Here is a 13,999-nt window from a genome sequence, read left to right as displayed (position 1 = left end):
TCCCTTAAAGGAACTGCTGCTGCTTTAAAAAAAAAGGTTTACCATTTGAGAAAACATCATGAGGAGCAGGCTTTGAAAACCTTGACCACTGCCTGCACACCTTGAGGATTCCATGCCAACACTGCAAACAAAGGGAAGGCGTCCCTTTTTGTCCAAGATGGGTCCATCTACAACCATGTCCCCCATTGTGATGCCCATTGAGTTTGCACTCACCGTGTGTAATCTCAATATGAAGTACAGGGGCATATTACCAACAACTAGCGATAATTATCGCTAGGTTGGCTTAGCGGCAATATTTTTATCGCCGAGCTGCGGTGATTTTTATCGCTTAGGAGCCTTGATATTATCAAGGTTTATCTCCTGAGCGATAAAAATTGGCCGAAATGCATGAATATCGCTGAAAAGTCAGCGATATTCATGCATTACCGAGCAAATGCTCTTAGCCATGTTATCCACCTCCCATTGGATAACATGGCTAAGAACTGCTCAGGGGCAGTTGTTAGCTTTTGGAGATATTTGCGCTTAGCGCGAATATCTCCAAAAGTTGGTAATAGGAGATAGCGATGTTAGCGACTGTTTCCAGTTGCTAACATCTTGGCACGCCCACTTTGCATGTCATTAGTGATAAATATCACTGACATGCAAAGTGGGGCCCAAGATGGTCGCTATCTCCTACTAGCTGTCGCTAACTGGTGTTAGCGACAGCTAGGTAATAGGGGGATAATTTTATCTCCGCTTTCTTGGCTTTTAAAGCCAAAAAAGCGGAGATAAACCCCCTTGATAATATGCCCCACAGTCATTGTGCCTCCCAACAGCTTTTTTACCGCTGCACTAGCGTCTGTACTGTGAAATCATGAACATTAGTGAAACATTCCATTGTGATTGCACTGATGCAAAAAGGGGGCCAACACGATCTGTATTCCAGAAAGAACCATTGCAAGCTTCTGAGACCTCATCTGTAATGTCAAATTGCTACTGGTGTGCAAGAAGTGGGTTCAAACTCAGTTGAGCATCCGGGTCACTTTTTGTAATATGGTCCATGGTGTGCGACCTGCCTTGTCCAAAGTTTTGAGCGATTTGAAAGATGATGATAACTCTAGGCATAAGACTCGTGTTAATGCAAACACTAGGAGATTATTCATCACAGCCTATTAGCATGTTCCTTCACTTATCCTTTATATTTCATAGTTTCCTTTACTACCATAACATTAAAAAAAGATCAGTAGATTTGCGAACCTTTATGTTCTCTTTGTTATATTCAAAGGTAAATAATTAGACGGTAAACACGTACTTATAAATAAAAATAAATAAAAATTCCTCGATAATAGGAAAAAATACATCAAAGGATTCCGGAGTGTGCTTGTGTAAATAAAGAGATTAGTAGAGGATGAAAAGATGAGTTCCCCTGATAAATACTAACCAAGTCTTTAGGATGTTTTAAATTCTCTCCTTCTGTAGTCGGCTGCCCTTTTTCTCTTGGGAGCGTTAATTATGCAAAAGGCAGGATTAATGTTTATCATCAATTTAGCTTGGTGGCCCAGTTTCTAATTCCCTAAATAAATACACAAACAGCGCGCTTGGTTGAGTGTTGTGAACTAGAGGGGTCCCTCCCGCGCGCTCTGTAGCCTGCCTCATCAAATGAGAGGCTACACGGCTGCTGCTGACATCATTAGAACATTCAAGAACTACAGAGCGCCTGGGGACGGCGGGCGGGAGCCGCACATCTGTGGGCTCTTTCTGCACCTGGGTCCTACCTTTTTTTCCTTCAAGATTGATATTGGTGCAGCAACAACATCTGCGGTACTGAGAACCCCCACTGTGGCGACATAAACTTGTGTAGCTGTAGATATTTTCCAAAGATATTGCTGAACATGGTACATTCAGTCACGGTACTCTTTGCAGAAGGAGAGAGGTAGATACATAGATAATAGAATGAATTGAATGAAAGACAGGCAGACAGACGAACAGAGAGAGAGAGAGGGGTGGAGAGAGAGAGCGAGACAGAGAGGCGAGAGACAGAGAGAGAGGTAGAAAGAGAACAGGAAGCATGTCATTTGTTTTTATGTCACTAGTCATTTTGATCACATTAACACCAGTAAGCATTACCTTGTATTGGCTCAGATGTCATGAATTATTTACAAGACTCTCCATCTAAACACTCTGAACTACCCACACGAGGCAGTCAGCAGAGTTTTCCATAACATAGGGCCTGATTTAGATTTTGGCGGGATTGGTCCTACCAGTGCTTTTTTAGCAGCCCAATTTAGATGTAGGCAGGCAATGGGAGAGAAGACCACCATAGTCCTGCTGACTACGCCAGGACTTCACTGCTCGCACCGACGCCGGGATGGGCTGCAGCAGGCGGCGGCAACAGGAGTCCAGCCACGATTCCGGCTGTCCAGATTGGGATGTAGCTTATTTCAAATGGAGTTCCAGCGGAAGTCCCTCCTACTTTGAGTTGCCAGAATGGGAGGGAAAAGGGTTGAAAAAACACCTTTTCTTTGGGTTCCATCAGCAATTTCATCCTACACACCGTCAACCAGGTCCTCCCTCTCCTGCTGCACCTTGACGGTAATGGACCGGGGACCTCGTTTTAGACAGAACCATAGGTAGGCCTCTCTGGTGTATGCGGGTGTATATTGCATGGTGTGTGTATGTTGTGGCTGTGCAATGCAGTGTGTAAGAAATATGGTCAGTACACATTACAAAATACACACAAGGACACATACACAAAATATATGTATTTTTTACACCCAAAACATTATCTATCACTTACCTGTCTCAGCACTACCATATCATCACTGTGTCAACAGATCATCGCTCGTACACTGCCAGCACGACATGAAGATCTAAATCGGCTGAATGCAGTACCCCTGGCCGGTTTGCGGCGGAGTACTTTGAGCCAGGTGACAGACCGCTGGGTCGACGGGTCTCCTATCTCCACCCACAACATCTAAATACAGCGGGTGGTCCATCGTCTACTCGATGGAGTACTTGTGACTGCCACGTTGGCGGGACATTCGCAAGACCACCAAGATCAAAATCAGGCCCTTTGTTAACCTAGACGTCCCCATCTTCATTAGATATGACGTAAAAAAACTTTACTTAGTCTTCCTCTAGTGACGCAGTTCCCCTCTGAACCCCTATTGTGCCACATCTCTCAGCTTCTTTGAGAAACAGGCAAAGACTGCTTTTCATATATGTACTTAATTGGATTTAACACCGCTTCATAGGGATCAATCTTAGCAGATTTGGGTTGCTAACAGTATCAACTCATGCAAAGGCAATATTACATTTTTTGCTGAATCAATTGTACTCATCCAAGTTCTCAGGGAACATCCATCTGCCTTTGGACGTCATTGTCGGGCAAATTTAATATGCATGTTCTTATTTTTTTGTAGATCTGCTATAATATCTATAATAGATTTTAGCAAAACTGCCACTCATCTCAACTCGAGATATTACTAAGAATGTTCACTGACATTTTACCCCAGCTTGAGATAGTATTGTGAAAAATGAAGCTAACCCTACAGCTGTCGTTAAGGCAATATTAAAATGCTCTAAATAATTAGTGTGTTTGTTCGCACATCTATCTCCTTGAGAAAGAGTGCTAGATTGAACACTATGACATCCTTGGTCCATCTGCGCTGGGGGCTAGTGAAGTGCGATCTTCTCCTCTCACTTCAGTTTGATGGCCTAAATAAATAATCAAACGTCCACTTCTACAAGGCATATTTTGCAAAACGATCTGGAGACATATGTACAAGGAGTTAATGCCACCAGAACACTACTTATTTTGACGTTCTGGTGTCGTTAACACCTTTGCCTTATTTACAAGGTGGCATTAAGCCACTTTTTGTGGCTTAACGCTGCCTTGTAAACAATGCCCCATTTACGCAGCACTTAAGAGGAATTAATTGTGTTGGTCACATTTTCTCAACTTGTTACGAAGATTATACCTGTACTGCTGGCAGTATGTCCTTATAGTGGTCCGATTTAAGACATGTTCCCGTCAGCGGTATACTGCAGTGCCAATGCCTGTTTCAGCTTTTGTTGTTTTGGGCATATTTTGTTCAGCCAACATAAGGAATTTTACCATTCTGCAGTTTAGTTGTGTATTTTTTGGGTATAAGCAGGCTTGCACCTCTTGCCTCCTGGTGCGGATGCCTTTCTGTTTGAAAGGTTCTCTAAGAAACTGTTGCTGTGCTTGGTGTAGTTCCTTGCATTTTTACACAACCTGCTCTGCTCTTGTGCTACTGTCCTTAACCATGGTGGAAAGTGTTGAACACACTGAAAGCTTCCCATCCTATGCCTCAGAAAGTTCATTTTTGTGAACTTAGGGTAACCCTGGTTGAAAAATGGTTGTGGAGTAAGTAATTGTAGGAGTTAAGGGTGATTGAGGCATGCGATTTGTTTGAGAAGCTTGCTTTGTCCTCCACCAAAGAATTTTTTTTAAGGTCTTCCAGATCAGTTTTTTGAAATTGGGATAGGCAATTTGCGCATCCCAGAGTCCTGTGAGTTTGGTAGATTCTAGGGCTAGCTGAATGTAGCTTCTAACTTGGGAGAGCTCCCTGTGCTGTATATCCTGCCACAGTAGATAGTTTAGCGTGTTTGTGGTTGCTTCTAATCCTGTGCCAGCAGATGATATAAGCAACATACCTAGCTAGATCTTGTCGTAGGAGGCCAAACTCCAGCCTTATTTGAGCAAGCGATGTATAGGACGGAAGGCAGAACATGATTCTATAGGCTTTGAACTATGTGTTGTCCAGCTCCTTTGAATCTCTCCCCCACATTGCCTCACTGACTACCTTCAAAAGCGGAGTCAGGGTAGGCCCCATCAAGTTGCTTGCCAGATTTTTCATCGTTAAAGCAATCAGCAGACCTTTTCTTTTAGTTACCTCTTTCTGGCGCCAGAACTACCGTTTTGTCTTGTCAAACATATATTTCCAAGGTACTTGTATTCGTGGACTGGATCAAGTTTTGTGCCACCAAGGATCCAACTTCTCTGAAGGTTCTTTTTGTTGTTTATTGACATTGTCCGAGTCTTTCTCAAGTTTATTTTTAAGTTGTTTTCTGTGGCGTAGTTCTGCATTTCTGTCAGTAGATGCTGGAGACCAACGTAAGTGTAACTAATCAGAACTACATCGTCTGCGTACATGAGGTTGCACAATGTTTTCCCTCCTACCCTCAGTGAATGTGAATTACAGGCATCAAGCACGTTTGGAAGGTCAGCCATGAATAGATTAAACAGGGTTTCAGTCCCTTTGTTGTGGGGACTTTCGAGGAGATATAGGTACCGCCACCTAGTTTCACCTGCACCCAGGTATCTGCATGTAGATGTTTCAGCATGTTTAGAGTAGGCTGTGGTATGCTCTACTGCGCCAATTTCCCCCACAGTCTACCCCTCTCTACATTATCAAAAGCGGCGGTAAAGTCAATTTGGCATAGGTGTAAAGGTAGTTTTGCGGCTTGAGCTGCATAGAATATTAGGGAGATTGTAAGGATGTTTGTGAATGTGCTGGAAATTTTGCTTAAGCCGCTCTGGTTCAACGGTATTATGGAGTTTGCCTCTGCCCAGTTTGTCAGCTCCTCTAGTATGGTCCCCGCAAAGTATTTTGCTTCTTTGTCTATCAGAGCTACTAGGCGATAACTATTGGGCTCAGCCTTGTCTCCTTTTTCATAGATTGGCACTTTTATCGAGCCCTTCCAAGATTCCAGTATTCTGTTTAGCCGCCTGACTTCCAGAAATAGAAATTGCAGAATATCAGCCTAGTCTTCACTCTTTGCTTTGAACAGGGCAGGTGGAATAACGTTTGGTCCCGGATCCCCTTCTTTCCTCCCTTTAGCAATCTGCTTTTTGATTGAGAGAGGCAGAGAGCAGGTATCCTTGCCTGATGGTCTGTTTTCTTTGTGTGGCTGCTCATTCTCCCTCATCTCCGTTATACTTGCTTCGACTTGTTCTTCAGATGTCCAACTCAAAGCCATTTGAGTTCCAGCACTGTCTATTTGGTTGTTGAAGTAGGTCGTAAGGAATTTTACCCAGTTTACTTCTGAAATATTTGGAGCACAGAAAAACTGGAAAGAAATAGCTGGAAGCCATAACAAGGCCAATCTGCATGCAGGATTCTTCATATGTAAAAAAAAAATGTATTTAAGGATTGATGATTAGAATAGCGATTCATTTAGGAATAATGTCTATGTTGTTATACAGTATGATTTGACCCCAACGTCAGAAAATATATTTTGATCTGCATACACTGCTTTTGTCTGTTACAGCTAGGCAGCATTTTGTTTGAGTTTTTTGCACTTGGATTTGATTTGGGCTTTCTTGGCATGAGCATTGGGGCCTTGCATTTTGAGGGAATATATTTATCTTCCTTCGCATAGGAATGAGTGGAAAATAATGATTGGGTTTAGGTGAGCTGTATTGCAATGTATGAAGTAGTATTCTAGATTTAGACTGATGCTTGGCATGTGGTCCGATGCTCCTTCCAAATGTCCTATTATGTTCCTTCCCTCCTCAGGGGTTTAACAAAGACATCTGCAGTGAGTGTGAGGGGCCCCTTCAGTATATCTTGCAGGGGGCATGTTTTGTGACATCACTGTCCCTCCCTTCATTCACCCATCATTCTACTCCCTTCCTCACAACCTCTCTGCCCAGCTCGGCGGAAGTGTAGAATATTTCATAGCTCATTTTGATGTGCCTGTATACATCCTGCCAGGATGGTAGAGGTCCTGGAGCTTCCTGGCCCTCAAATCAGACCCAAATCAATATAAATGAAGCCTTTGACTGGGGTATCAGATGGAAGTTTGTCAGCAAAGTAGGTTTTAAAAAAGGCATGGTTAAAGGTGCTGAGAAAGAAAAAGTTGTTTGTGAGACATTGGTGAAGAACTGAAAGGAGACCAACAGTTATGTTAAGCAAACAGCAATACATATTTTCCAGGTCTTCACTCGATTTGCTGCAAGGTGCTAGTTTGCTATTCTTTAATGTATTTTCTCGATTGATTACTCTGGTTCGAGTCTATGTGCATGCTTTGATGAAGGAAGGTAGTCTCTTTTCCATAGACTGCACTTTTAGCATTAGAACCTCTAATCTAGATGCATGTTCAGCTCGTTTTAAATGATCTTGTAATAAAATGCCTCTTTTTGGCAGATTCCCCTCCCATTGTTTAGACCAATGCTGCTGTTGTTTTTTACTCTGCGCACTAAGAGACTGCTGACCAGATCGCAGCGTGTGTGCTCTGAACTCTCAAACATGCTAAAATTGGCTATACTACCAACTGCCATATTTAACTTGCCTATGAGTCCGTAGTTTAGGGTATAAAGTGTATCCAGGGCCAGGACGTAAAATGTCACTGCAGTACATTTTATGCAAACCACTGCTGTTGCAGGGATTCTGCGCAAACACAGAACTATGCGTATGGTAATAAGACCGTAGTAGGTAAGGACTGAGTCATCCCACCACCTTAACACAAATAAGCCCGGGACTGACTAGCTATTGTGCCTCACTTGCCCTCCTACTCACCCACGAATACACAAGTGATTAGGTACACCAGAACACAACACTCCCGATTCTTTCAGGAATCGTGGTTGCAAGACCCTCTCTTTTCGCTACCACTCTTGTATTCCTCCACAACAAGATCTGACAGAAACATGAGCAAGTTTAAAATATTTATTTCAACTAACGTGCTCTATGATGCAGTACATGTGCCACAACAAGCAGAAAAATGCATATCACAAATACTGTCAGCATAGCAATTAGTCCGTAAATCAGGTTGTTGTATACTGTCATTATATGACAGTATACAACAACCTCCCTCCCCTGGTTCAGAAGCAAGCTGATTATATATAAGAAGATCTCCGGGTGTTCTCTTCAGACCCCTTCCCTCAGACTATAGTAGAAAATGTGGCATCACAGGTGTTGTCATGCTCTTCTCCCTGGAAAGGTCCCTCTCCAAGTATGAGCTATCAATCTGTGTATTCCAATAAGCCCAAAGCATGTATTCAAAACAACAGCTGCATTTGCATGTTTTGTCTAGGTGCTACGGCCTGACCTGAACAGAATACCGAGAGGCTTTGTTGTTCGACCTTGCACACAATATTCAGACTTAATTCCAGGAACTCGATGTGCCTAAAAAATAACAGTATGTTTTTGTGCGAAAGTTGCAAGCGTGGCTTTTGACAAACATGTGCGTGTAGTACCATGTGCAAAGAAGCGGACAGTATGCAGCATATTCATGCTAACTTAGTGAAAACAACAATGTCCCCTCGGTCCATGTGACACTGCCTTCCACCTGTACCCTGGCTGTGAAAGTTTAAACTGTAAATTCTATCTGTCAAAATGAACCCCTTCATCATGGCTAAACACTCCATTTAAATATTAAAAGTCATGCCTAAGTTGGCATTAAATACCCATAAGGCAACGTGCAAGGTATTTAAGAGCAGGACATGTAAGCATCTGTCCTTAAAGAGATAAGACAAAAAGCTATGTTCACTGTAGAAGGGGTAGGTGGTCCATTGGAAGTTAATGTTAAAAGAGAATAATGTTTTCCCTGCATAGGAACCGGATAAAAAAAGTTACTTCATGGACTTTAAAAAATATTTTTTACATATCCAAATCATAGATAAAGTTGAATTTGTGACAAAGATTTTACAAAGGGCATTCCTCTTCGGTTGTCCTTCTAGCCAGCCATTGGGATACGAGCTGGCTCCAGAACTGGTTTTGTGCGACCGCAGGGGAGGGTTTGCTCATGTCAGTAGCCACACCTTTAGAGTGGTATAGAAGCAGAGGTTCTGCCACAGAGGGCTAATTGCTTTCGATCAGTGAAGTATATCCACAGAGATAAATGACTATCAATTAGTGCTACATATAAACACCCTTTAAACAAACATTAGAAATAACAACAACACTGTTTGAAAACAGTTGGAGATGATCAATATATTTAAAGTCATATATCGTCTGTGCTTGGTACATAAGAAAATTCAGACCAAATACAGAATGTGGACAATGTTTTGTAACATATATAGACATGTGTAAGAATGTGCCTCATTAATAATACAGGTGCTATGATAATAGACAATAAAAGAAAGTCAACACAATTAACATATATATAAATAAGTTTGTTTTAGCGCCCAAATACAGTTGATGTCCTTAAAGAAGCATGTGTTATTTATCCTGTCTTATGCATGTCTATTTGGGTATGGTACGCTTTGTTCATAGCATGTCGACGTTTAAACCCCCCGAAAGGAAGTGTAAATGGGCAACATCACACTGGGGTCTTCATCAGGACTAGGAACACGTTGGTGCACAGACTGCAAGGTAAGGACAATGAATACTAAATGTCAGTGTTAATGAATAAGCTGCTGTCGTTGTGTAAGGTGGGAATTACCAAATCATGCTCACCTGTTATGTTAACTTCTCAGGATAAAGGAAAATCGCGTGTGATCCCTTCTCATTAATTTGAACCAGTGTTGTGAGAAATAACAGACGCCAACAAAGATGCCCTTGGTGGAGTCTGAATAATGTGACCCAGTAAATAGTAAACTTAGTCAGTTGCAGAGAAAAAACTGCCTACCTTAAAATGTGGATGCAACCTTCCGAACCGTTCTGCTATCAAAAATAAGCCAATTAATGAGCTTCCTCTGTGATGGAGTAAATAAATGGACCTTCCCAAAGACCTTTGAATAAAATCACAGGGAAAGATTGAGTGAAATCTAAATAGCCAGGAGTGCGAGTTTAACTGACCCCTGTTTATTATATAAAGCTGTGTCACTAAGCAAAGTTCCAATGTAGCTTACCGCCTGCAGCTGAAAAATCAGTGTTGCTCGGTCGTGAAGAACCACGTCTCTGAAGATGCGTTCTAAGTTGCTCATATTTAAGTGGAGGGACGCAGAGTCTATATGCACGCGCCTAAGTGGGCTGCTACTGACAGGTGGTAAACGTCAATGACGCCGTTCTAGGTTGCCGAAGCAATCAGGTGAATTTTCTCTGGTAATGTCAGTATAGTTTTAAATTGATGCTGGTCACATTGCTATCTCAAGGCATTGTAACTTTCATTGACTGGAAGAGAGAACAAATCAAAGCAATTGCAAATACGCCATAAAAGGTCAGGATCCCTATTCTATCTGTCCCATAATTCACTGTGTGTGATACCCATATTAGCAAAGTTGATGCACAGGTATTGCCAGCATAGTCTAAAGGCAAATGCCAGTGACATTGCTATCTACTAGCCTTACCATGAATGAACATATTTAAGCAGTTACAATTATGGCATAACAGGTCAGTATCCCTGTTCAGCTTGTCGCACAATCCTTGCGTCTGATACAGTAGTTCCCAAATTAGCAAAGTAGATGTCTCCTGTGAGTCACTGTTCTTACAATATATTAGAACACTCATGAAGGAGGACCAAACATATGGTATGGGTCGAGGGTTCTTAAAATACACAAAATTGTTAATTCAAATCCAATCAATGAAGTAACATGCATCTACTACATACATCATTTTTGCCCCTTACTATGTTCTGAACATATAATATATAATCTTAAGTTACATTACAGTCATTAGGTGGTTATTCAGACTTGAATAATTAATATAATTCAAGCAACATCTTACAGCTTTCGACACAGCAAGTATGTTAAATTAGAATGCATGCACATTATTCCATTGTTCTTCATTAAAAAGCTGGAAATGCCTATAAGAAGGGTTTTACACCATGCATAGTTATGACATTTGTCTTGATATCTCCTCTGATTCATTTAACCCTTTGTTAACAGAGTCAAGTATATGTATCCACTAGCACTCTCGATGTTTCAAAATAGATGTGGCATCCCCTCCTCTGGGGTTTTGTAGGATTCTTTCTAGCACCCACCATTTCAAGCTGTCTATTGGGTGCTGTAGAAGGTTGCAGTGCTCCACTAGGAGAGCACCTTGGACCTTACAACAAATCCGTGAGCAATGACGCAGGATACGGGTCTTGACTTTTTGCCTGGTTTGGACAACATTAACCTTTTTACAGGGGCACTTGGTAATGTAAATTACATCCTTCGTATTGCAGTTGGTGTGATGTTTGCGTGTGAAATTCTTCCCTGAGTGGCATAACTCCTTCTGCTCTACAAGCAGTTCACCTGCCTTACAGGGTCCACACTTGTAATGGCCCACTGAAGGTGGTAAGATTAGCTGAGTACTGAGGTCAGGAACAAGTGTGTTCATCAAATATGAATTGCCCACATGATCACGGATATTCCTATCTCTTTTGAAAGCAAATAGAGGTGGTTCTGTAGAACAAATTTTACTTGTGATCAGTTACCAATGCTTATTAAGGATATTTTGTATCTCATTGCTTCTGTTCCCATAGGTCGATACACCCTATCATTCATTTTCTTCTGGTCATCTTTGACCTCAAGTAGTGTTTTTCTGTGACAACACCAAGCCCTTTTCTAGACTCTCTTTAGTAGACCTCTGGGGTAACCACGATCTTTCAGTCTCATGATAAGAAGGTCAGATTCCGTGAAGATATCTGCCCGGTGAGTAGACTTTCTTCATAGCTTCAGGAACTGGCCAAATGTAAATTGTCCCATAGGTTTCTGGGATGAAAGCTTGAATATATGAGTAGTGTATTCCACTCCATGGGCTTCCTTAAGAGTGTTGTGTATAGGGTGTTTTCCATTACTTTAATCCTTAAATCTAGAAATCTATTTCATCCTGACTAGATGATATGATGAAATGTATGTCCACTGATCTGTTATTCAGCCATGTGCAGAATTCTTGTAGTCTGTCCTGTTCCCCTGTCCAAATCAAGATGAAATCGCCAATGTACCTTTTCCAAAGGGTAATATTGACAAAAAAGGATTTTCATTATTATATATGAACCTGCCCTCATAGGCGTCTATAAAAAGATTAGGCATGTGCACGTAGGTGCGGTGTCCCTCCACATAAATACGGGCCGCTTAGGACGTGTCTTCAGAGACGTGGTTCTTCAAGGCAAAGCAACACTAATTTTTCAGCTTGCCGGAGGTAAGCTGCATTGGAACTTTGCTAAGTGACACACTTTTATATAATAAACAGTGACCAGTTAAACTCACATTCCTGGCTATTTATCTTTCACTAAATCTTTCCCTCTGATTTTATTTAAAAGTATTTGGGAAGCACTTCGTGCTCCCTTGTCTGGAAGGTCCATGTATTTACTACATCACAGAGGAAGCACAATAATTGGCTTATTCACAATAGTAGAGCGAATTGGAAGGTTGCATTTGCATTTTAAGGTAGGCAGTTTTTTCTCTGCAACTGACCAAGTTTACTATCTTAATGTGTCACATTATTCAGACTCCATCAAGCGTACCTTTGTTAGCACCTGTTATTTCTCACAACACAGGTTTGAATTAATGAGAAGGGATCCCACATTATTTTCCTCTATCCTGAAAGTTAGCATAACAGGTGAGCATGATTCTGTAATGCCGACCTTACACAACATTTAGTATACATTTTCCTTACCAAGCATGCTGTGCACCAACGTGTTCCTAGTCCTAAGGAAGACCCCAGTGAGATGTTGCCCACTTACCCTCGCTTTCGGGGGGTCAAAACGTCGACATGATATCAACAAAGCATACCATACCCAAATAGACATGTATAAGACAGGATGAATAACACATGCTTCTTTAAGGGCATCAGCAGTATTTGGGCGCTAAAACAAAGTTATGTATATATATATGTGAATTGTTTTGACTGTCTTTTATTTTCTAATGTCATAGCACCTGTATTATTTATGAGGCACACTCTTACACACACACACACACACATATATATATATATTACCTACTGGCGGTCGCCAGTAGGTAGTTATAGTTAGGATTTTTTTCAATGTTAAATCTCAAAATTCTATTTGGAATACCTTTGGCACCGGTTGACGAATCTGCCTGAAAATTTCCTGAAAATGGCCTCGTCGAGCTCCGGTTCTTCCTTGAAAGTTTGGGGGGGATACGTCAAGCGGGGGCCGAGATAAAAGGGGGGTCCCAAAATGCGTTTTCCCCATGTTAATTTCCATAGGGCGGTCGATTTCACTTTTAGCTCGAACGGCTGAATGGATATACAGCAAACTTGGCAAAATTGTAGGGACTGGTAGCCCGATGTGCCTTTGCTATGTCTCAAGATATGTGCTCCAGTGGATTTTGAGTAATTTAGGTTCAAAAAAATATATATATCTATAGGCGCTCTCCGGTGCGCGCACCGGAGAGCGCTCCAGGCGCGACACGCGACTTGCGCGCAGAAAGCTGATTGGCTCTTGGGTGTCTGTAAACATTCTAAACAGTCTGGAGCGGCCGCCTTCTTGTGTCTCGGTAAAATCGAGACACAAGGGGTTTAAAAAAATGGGCAAAGGACCATAAGGGGGAAGAGTAGACCCCCTTTGACCCCCTAGTTTTGATGTGGGGGCCATAAAAGGGTCCCGCGGGTAAAAAAAAAAAAAAAAATCGATTTCCGCGGGGGGCGCACCCGGTACGCGTACCGGAGAGCTTACTGGGGAGCGTACCATGGAGATAAAAAATGACAGATTTTTTTTCACAAAAAAAAATGCATTTTTTTATAAATTAGAGCTAGTTCTGAAAAGAACTTTTTTTTTTGATTTTGTTGTTTTATATTTTTTTTTAGACTTTTTAAAACAATTTTATAATTTTTTTGGATTTTTGTCAAGGGAAAAACAAAAAACAGGGATTCCAAAACGGCTCAACAGGAGCAAAAAAATGTGAAAATTTAGGGACTGTCAGGGCAGCGGTGTTGCTGTTTCTTTAGGGCAATGAGTTCAACACTCTGCTCCCCATAGCAGAGCAGTTCGTCACACTCCGTGCACAGAAATTTGATGCCTGCAAACTCTGGCTGTATGTTAGGGACCATTCTTCTACGGGATGGTCCCGAAGGTGTTGCTCCACCAGTGGAGGTGCTGCCGCCATCTGTGGGTAATTTCCGTGCCAGGTCTCTGACACTCTCCCTCGCAAAGTTGTTTGGGT

This window comes from Lissotriton vulgaris, chromosome 3_1 (genome assembly GCF_964263255.1).
Source record: "Lissotriton vulgaris chromosome 3_1, aLisVul1.2, whole genome shotgun sequence".
Taxonomy (NCBI): domain Eukaryota; kingdom Metazoa; phylum Chordata; class Amphibia; order Caudata; family Salamandridae; genus Lissotriton; species Lissotriton vulgaris.
The sequence above is the reverse complement of the archived record's forward strand: the minus strand, read 5'-3'. Positions refer to the sequence as shown.